We start from the raw sequence: 8,942 nt of genomic DNA, 5'->3' as shown, positions 1-8,942 counted from the left end.
CGAATTTAATATGTGCTTCTACTAACAAAGCTCACGTGACTCTTCTAACATGAAAGACGCAATTGTATCATTTGTGATATATCTACCCGAGGCAATAGGAAACTAGGAAAGTCATGTTTCCAGTCGTAGAAGTGGTCATGCCTTTCACGAATCACCACGTAACTTGACTACATGCACATGGTTGATTTTCTATTAAGCCACTGCTGAAATACTTTTTCGTAATAATTATGAGATGCAATTTATTTTATGATTCGTCTGCAAGAGCCATATGCACAGTGACGTCCCGTGGGGGTAGGCAGATTGAGCGTCGCTTGGGGGCGGCAGTTACCCGAAGAGCGGACAATCGAGGAGAATCATTAGGTATATATAGAAATAGCTACCTAAACTTAGTTATAACGGAAATATCTTTCCTTAAAAAGAATCAGCTCACTGGTTGGAAACAAAGTGTATTCATAATAACTAAAAAGGTTTAATAGGACTGTAATTTTTTGCCGGGTTCGCGATGTCTCGTGATGCCTAGTTTACTTCCGTTGTCCTTGGACGTCACGTCCTTGCGCACATGCGCAGATTAGCGAATTGCATTTGAATTATAGGTAGGTACCTACATACTAACGTACCCTAATTTTAAAAAATCCAAATATTTTTGCCAGTCATTCGCGAGCTTTGGAAGTTGTTACGTGTATTTTAAAATGTATCTGAAACCGTGGACTCACAATATTTTTTGTCTATTGAAGTAGAGATGTATTTAAATTAGATTTAGTGGTATATGTATTGTTAGTAATGTATCCATACAACACATTTCTTAGATATTGGTGTCATGAAAGGATGATAAAAAATACGGTAGGTATAAAAAAATGAGCCGGCATTTCGGCACTGCTTAGGGGCGGCATTTTGGGTTGAAATGTCACTGCATATGCAGTAACTCAATTGATATTTTCTGGGACAACAAGGTGTCTGTAGGTGGATGTATTTTCGATGAAATTGTTCGCCAAGTGAAGCTGGGCTGAAAAACTTTTGACCGTCTGAATAATGTCTTCAAAAATGACCCGTGCCTTAAGCGAAAAATGTTAAACCAGTGTGTGCTTCCCGTAATTACAAGTGCGTGTGAAACATGGACCCTAAGTAAAGGAAAGACCCAGAAACTTATAGTAGCACAGCGTGGTATAGAGAGGTGCATGCTGGGCATAACACGAAATGACCAAAAAGCGGAATGATTGTATAAGAGAACAGACAAGGGTTTGCAATGTAATAGTGTTCTCTAAAAACCACAAATGGAAATGAGATGGATACATAGATCGAAAAATGGACAACCGATGGACAAATGTAGTCATCCAGTGGTACCCAAGAGGTACAAAACGTCCGCAAAATAGACCTAGAGGCCGCTGGATCGATGAAATGGTTAAGTACTGCGGAAGTACGTGGCAACGCAACGCACAGGACAGAGAGAAGTGTAATCAGCTTGGAGAGGGCTTCATCCAGCAGTGTATTGATTCAGACTGATGATGATGACTCTAACGATGCTACTTTTCCATCAATGATAGTTACTCTGAAATCCCCTTAATTAATATGTCTTCTACAAGTCACTATTTACACATGTACCTACTTATAATCTCTACGCTCTATAAGAATATACTATTGCAGTATGTATCTATCTCATTTTTTTATAAAAATACCTAGATAATTTTACGTACTAAAATTTTTCCCTAAAACTATGACAATGGCTTGAGAATATTCTGCATTTTTCTCCTGGCAGAAAACACTAAATAACACTTAGTGTAATCAGTACCGCTTAAAAAGACAAAATGTGTTCTGGCAAAAAACACTAATTCGCTTTTTTCTAAACAAATAAAAAATAAGCATAAAAAAAGAAAATTTTACTTTTTTTTTAACTTTAACATTCTTAATAAATAGACAGTCTTTATTTTAATGTCATCATTTTTACGATTACTTAATAAACTCACATGATAGACCATTTCAAACATTTTAAAAACTTCAAAGTCAAATTACTCGAAACTAGTATTCTCGAATTAGTGTTTTCTGCCAGAACAGAGACGAGATATCTCATTTATTTTAGTTTTTACGTTCATCGTTCTTACATTAAATTCTAAATATTTTTTTAGATAGATTGTTTTTATTTCAAGATAATAAAATGGACTGCCACATTATTTTTAAATTGTAGTTAAATAAAACAGATCTATTATTAATCTAACATTCTAAAATATTGTTCATTTGCAATACCTATTGAATGAAAAATATTTTTTAATTATCAATTATTCGAAACTGCGAGGACGTAAATAAAAATAGTTAATTTCTAACGCCATATTTTATCGTGTCAGTAATATAATTACTCTGATAAATAATTTCAAAGTATATTACTTTTTTTTTGTGTAATTTTTAAGCACCTAGTAGTGGTTAAGATTAATTTGCATTAGTCACAGACGTGTCAATTACTTACAAAATAAAGAACTCATCCGGATAGTGAGAGATTACAATTTAATAAATAATAATAATAAATAGAATTCCGATAGGCTATACCCCCAATATACAATATTTTGAGGCAGGGGTTTGAACGTGTGAGTGTCCTATGAAAATTAACCACACATTATTTATAGACGTGCAATAGTGTGTGTTGTAACCTTCAAATAAACCAATATTGAATGAGCGTCAGTAGAGCAGTTGTCAAAACGAACTTAATGTATTCTTCAGTTTATCCCATATTCTTCCACACGGTCGATTGGTTGTATGTAACTCCACACCCGTTAGATATTTCAGTTCCCATTATTTCTTCGTTCCCTGCAAGAGCTGTTGCTCAAATCCCATTCCGTCTAGATTTTTTCTAATTGGTATTTTCCTGACGATTTTTCTGAATAAATTATAATATTCGATAAAAATATAAGTAATATTATTTATTTGCATTATTTTGTTGTTTGTTTTAAATAATGTTTTGTATTTTGGTACAAAAAAGCTATTGCCTTATTATTAGGGATTCCAATACCAAACGAAAATCAATACCGGTTTCCCGGCATCACGACATTCTATTTTTTCTCAGTTTCGTTAACTCGGTTACACAGTGAAATAATATTCCATCCATCAACCGAAATCGACTGGATTATTTGTGTTGCTAGATTTCAAAATCAGCCAAGTCCACCTTTAGGTATTTTTGACTTATTTGTGAATTGCTGAAGAACTACTGTTTTCTAACATGTCTGCATTATCAAAATATGGATTTTATTAATTTTAAATATTCTATAATCAAAATAATATAAACTTTCACCCTTGTGACTGTGTACTTGAGAAACCAAAAAGCTGTTTTTCTCCTATTCATCTATTACGGACTTGGCTGATTTTGAAATCTAGCTACACATTTTATCTCCTATCAAATTCCATCTAAAACCAAAGTTAAGAGGTTTTTCAATCGAAATATTATTAATTAACTCTAATGCGGTGATTATAATTTCTCTACTTTATTAACACTAAAAAATCTGTATTTTAGATTTTAAGAACCGGTATTTCAGTATCTACGAAAAATGGAATTCCAGTTTTCAGAATACCGGTATTTGTAATCCCTACTTATTATTGTTATAATATTCGACTATTTTTTTTTTCGACCCTGTCCGATCCTAATAGGATCATATGGGCCTCCACAGAGTAGAGGTTTGTATTAATAGATTTAGTTTTTTTTTTACGAGAAATTGATGTCAGCCACTTGCTCAACCTATTAGGTCCATACCCTGACTCACACACAAATTTAAAAACAATATGTGTATTTGCCAGACCCAGGATTTGAACCTGAGAATCACGGCGTGATAGTCCGCTTAAGCCGCGCGGCCACCGTGGGTGTCTAACTAATTCGACTAGTAATGTATTCAAATGCTAAACTTACGTCATAAAGAACAAGAAGTTTCTATTATATTTTAACATGCCATATTATTATTTTACTGTGGAAGTACCTATGTATTATATTATGTAATATATTCTAGAAAATAGTCATAATATTTGAAAATGAGCTTCAGGAATGAAATTATGTACTTTAATATATTATTAAATTAAACTTTCACAGACTATTACCACGAAGTAGTGCTTACAAACTTGGAAGCACTTCCGAATTCCTGACTACTTAATAATGTAGGTATTTAGGGATTCTGGAAGTAATATTAATGTTCTTAATACAAATGAAGATAAGATGACTATTAATTAAGTGTACAGCATTAAATAGATTAGTCATGTTTAAGATCAGCTTATGTTGTACACGAGAGAGTAACGATTTTATACAACATTATAAAATGTATATACTTAAGTATATTTATTTTTCATAACTACAGTTTATTGAGAGCAAAGGTATCCAACCTTTTAGCTTCTTTGAGTAACGTGGCGTTTTCTTATGCCGCGAAAATGATTTTAAATTCAAAATATTAAAACTATGAAAATATTTTCAATACATACAATATAGAGAAAACCAAATTTCAATAATAAATAATAAACCTTACTATAAAATGGAATATCAAGATGGGATCCTTTAATTTCACATTTTACAATGTACTTGTTCATTTTAACGTTTTTAGATGCATATTATGGTATAATTAAAACAATTTAAACCACGACTTTATAATGTGTCTGATTATAATGTCGTGCGTCTGGCAAATACATAATAATATATTTATTTTCAATGTGTGTTTGGAGGCAGAGTATGGATATATTAAACAAGACAAGTGTATTATATCAATTATCGTAAAACAGGAATTTGTTAATATAAACGCCTACTTTGTATGATCTTCTTTGGATCGGATATGGTCATAAAAAATATCAATAAATTATCTCATTGTTGTTTCTATTTAATAGAACGCATTTTTTTTGTAGTACTTATTCCACTTTTAATCAATAGATTAGGGCCGGTTTCGTCCGCCTCAGAGGGACATTTTTAAATAACAATAAAAACAACAATACAATGCAGTTCCACCATGAATTGACAGTAAACAAAATAAAAGAAATTATCTCATATTGCAGGATTCTTATTTCCTCGCAAGTTGCCTTTAATAAGCTAAGCATATTATACCTTCTGTATTATGATTATTATAATATACCTAGTAATAATTGTTGAATACTCGTTATTTCAACTAAAAAAATATGTATATATTTTGATTATGTATTTTAATCTTATTCAGTTGTATTATAGTGACTAGTAATTGTTGGTATAATATATTAAATGGATAATTTGTTTGCTCATCATTCTAAATATTTTTTTACAATAAATGAACTGATATTTTCTTTTCTTCTGGTGGTTTTCAAAAGCTCATATCGAGCTTTTGTTCCTTCTTAGTTTTATTTTAACCTACCTGATCTTCTGCGCCTTTGGATAACTCTTATATCGCTGTTTATTACCTCTAATCAGCGAATCTGTGGTCTTCAGATTCACTTCCTTCTTCTTGAATAAGACCCATTTTCCACATCTTTGTATCTGTTACGTGCTAGATATTATATATAACCATGTTAAAATAAGGAGTTTTATGAAGATATACATATTGAAAATTTGATACGTGGGGGAAATATAATCTATATTCATGAAAATACACACATCCCTCTTCCTCATAGATTCGTATAATACATGACGCAGAATTCTTTTCTCAAAGTTACCATCCTATCCTTTCAGAGTAATACGACAATTTTATTTAAAAAAAATCTTTTTCTGTAAATATTTTTAGACTTAGTGGCCATCTATAGAGTGTGGTTTTGTACCATGTACCATACTAAACTTATAATTTCTGTTCATGGACTTATATTTTCACTGAATATAATATGAATGTGTATGTATACGGTGTATAAACAAACACAGTCAGTTGCTTATATACATAACAAGTTATGTAATGTATACGGTACAAAACCACATAATATGGTTTTAGTCTATGGATGACCTCTAAGGTAGGAAAAAGAAATATTACAACATTACGATGGATATTCTTTTTATATTTGTGACATTAATTTTCTTTGTGGTCAGTTTTAGATACTTTGTGTAATTTAGTATTCAGTGACGTGTTAGGAAGTAAATTTCGCAATTATATTATCTACACAGAGCTCCAAAAGCCCATCTTTTCTAGCATTGGGCAAGTGTTGATGATATGTCACACTATTTAAGATGTTTAGCCGTTACAAAGACATCAGTCATCGTCCCTAAATTTAAATCTTTTAGATATGCTCTTAGTGCTCCATGACCTGTACGTATATGTGCAAAACTGCGGGCAGTGATTATATTTGGACAAAATTTCTACGATATCGATAATAAGGAAAATATTGTGTATCTGCTGTTATATAAATCTATCGAGTCTTCATTTAATTTTGTGTAAGTTGGATGTCTTTTCTGTTCTAGCTATCTTAGTATTATACGTATCAACTTCTTCGTTTCCAGCTATCCCTGTATGGTTTCTTATCGAAAACAATCTAGGGTTTTTCAATTTAGAAACATTTGGTGTTATGTTGCTATTATGTTAAAATGTCTCTTACTAGTGGGTGTATGGATGAGGGGTTTTGGAAAGCTACCAGAGCGGATTGACTATCTGAAAATATGTTAACAAATATTAGCTGTGAGATTCTAATACAAATGAATTTAGGTTGGTACTGATGTTTTTTTTTGTGTCCGGAAATCATCATCATCATCATCAGCCTGAATCTATCCACTGCTGGATGAAGGCCTCTTCAAGTTGCTTCCACTTCTCTCGGTCCTGTGCATTGCGTTGCCACGTACTTCCGCAGAACTTTATCATTTCATCGATCCAGCGGCCTCTAGGTCTACCTTGTGGACGTTTTGTACTTCTTGGATACCACTGGATGACTAGATTTGTCCAACGATTGTCTCTTCTTCAAGCTATGTGTCCAGCCCATCTCCATTTAAGGCTTTTAATAAACTTTATTACATCGCAAACCCTTGTCTGCTTCCTTATCCACTCATTCCTCTTTTTGTCCTTTCGCGTTATGCCCAGCATGCACCTCTCCATACCACGTTGTGCTACTCTAAGTTTCTGGATCTCTCTTTTACTTAGGGCCCATGTTTCACACGCATATGTCATCACGGGAAGCACACACTGGTTGAACACTTTGCGCTTTAGGCACAGTGGAAGGTCACTTTTGAAGACATTATTCATGCGGCCAAAAGCACTCCAGCCTAGCTTTACTCTGCGAACAATTTCATCAAATATACATCCATCTATAGATACTTGTTGTCCCAGATAGATGTAGCTTTTCACCTGTTCGAGCTGAGTGCCATTGATGAGGATCTCTTTTTGGCCTGCAAAGCAGTTGAACATGACTTTCGTCTTTGTTACATTTATTTTCAAACCTACTTTGTTGCTTACTTCAGCGAGTTCCTGCATTCTGCTTTGGAGGTCTTCTGAGTCTTGCGAGAAAATTACTATGTCATCGGCAAAGCGCAGATGACTCAGGTATTCTCCATTTATGGGGATCCCTTTGTCATTCCAGTCAAGTTGCCTGAATAAGTCTTCAAGGGTAGCTGTAAATAGTTTAGGTGAGATTGTATCACCTTGTCGGACTCCTTTGCTGATAGGAAATCTGCGCGATGGTTTATGGAGATTTACAGATGCTGTTGCGCTACTGTATATATTATTGAAAATATTTATATAGCGTCCAGGGATTCCTTGTTTTCTGAGTGCGTCGAGTATTGAACATTTCTTTATCGAATCAAACGCCTTCTCATAGTCTATAAAACCCATGCATAGTGGCAGTTTGTATTCCTGGTACCGCTCTATGATTTCTCTGACGATAATAATATTATGTACCATGCAGTATTATGCAGTATGCCGTATCACACTTCACCGTGAAATGTTGTATCGGAAATATTATAAGGTCGTATATTAAAGACCGTCCAACCTCGTTGGGTTGACTAGTACTGAGATAAAATTCATGTCTAAAATTTAGTATAAAACACGGTTATTGTCGGTTTACAGAAAGCAAGTGGTAAACAAATTTTAAAAATAGCCGATATACTGGATTATTTTGTTAGCTAACCTAACAAAATAATAGGTAAAATATCAAATTAATTGATAATAATAATTAATAATACAATAAATAAACAGTCTTTATTATAAAGTCATCCTTTTTACGATTACTTAATAAATTCACATGATAGACCATTTCAAACATTTTAACAACTTCAAAGTCAAATTACTCAAAACTAGTATTCTCCAGTTAGTGTGTTCTGCCAGAACAGAGACAGATATAAAATTTGTCAACTGAATATTTTTTGTATTTAAATAAAATAAGGAAATAGTAATTAAAACTGTATTCAATGAAATGAAATTTTTATTTCTTTTAATTCGATAATTTACATTTATTTCGAAATATCAATATTTTACAATAGGTAGATAATAAATAATTACACAAGATTAGCTAATATGATATTAACAAATATAATATTCTTTATACGTTATGACGCTTTGGTTTATATTACAATATTCATTTATTATAATAAATTATTTAATTATCTGCGTGAAATATAAATAAAATTTTGCAAACATAATTTTATTGCTATATATTATATTAATCACAGAAAAATATTTCAACAATCAAAATATTATCGTTTAATATATAATTAACTATTATTATAATTATTATCGTCAAAGAAAATTTAGGCAGAATTCTAACAATTATAAATAATGTATTTTAAAATATTTCTGTATCATAAAACCGTTCACAATTACCGGGCTCAAATAGTTGTGAAGAGTTTTAAAGATTTTTTTGATGAACATAAAAAAATAATTTTAAAGCTAATCAGCTGTTTTTTAATAAAATTATTTTTTTTCTTTCAGTTACGTAAATAATATAAGTAATAAAAAATATTTACATTTTTAATTATTAAAACAGGAGTATTTAATATATTATATATGTATATAATTATATTATTATGTTATAATACACTTTTGTCTACGTTTTATATC

The sequence above is a fragment of the Rhyacophila brunnea genome, unplaced genomic scaffold (assembly GCF_057557595.1).
Source record: "Rhyacophila brunnea isolate RB1 unplaced genomic scaffold, BYU_Rbru_1.0 scaffold_14, whole genome shotgun sequence".
NCBI classification, from domain to species: domain Eukaryota; kingdom Metazoa; phylum Arthropoda; class Insecta; order Trichoptera; family Rhyacophilidae; genus Rhyacophila; species Rhyacophila brunnea.
This window is presented reverse-complemented; position numbering follows the sequence as displayed.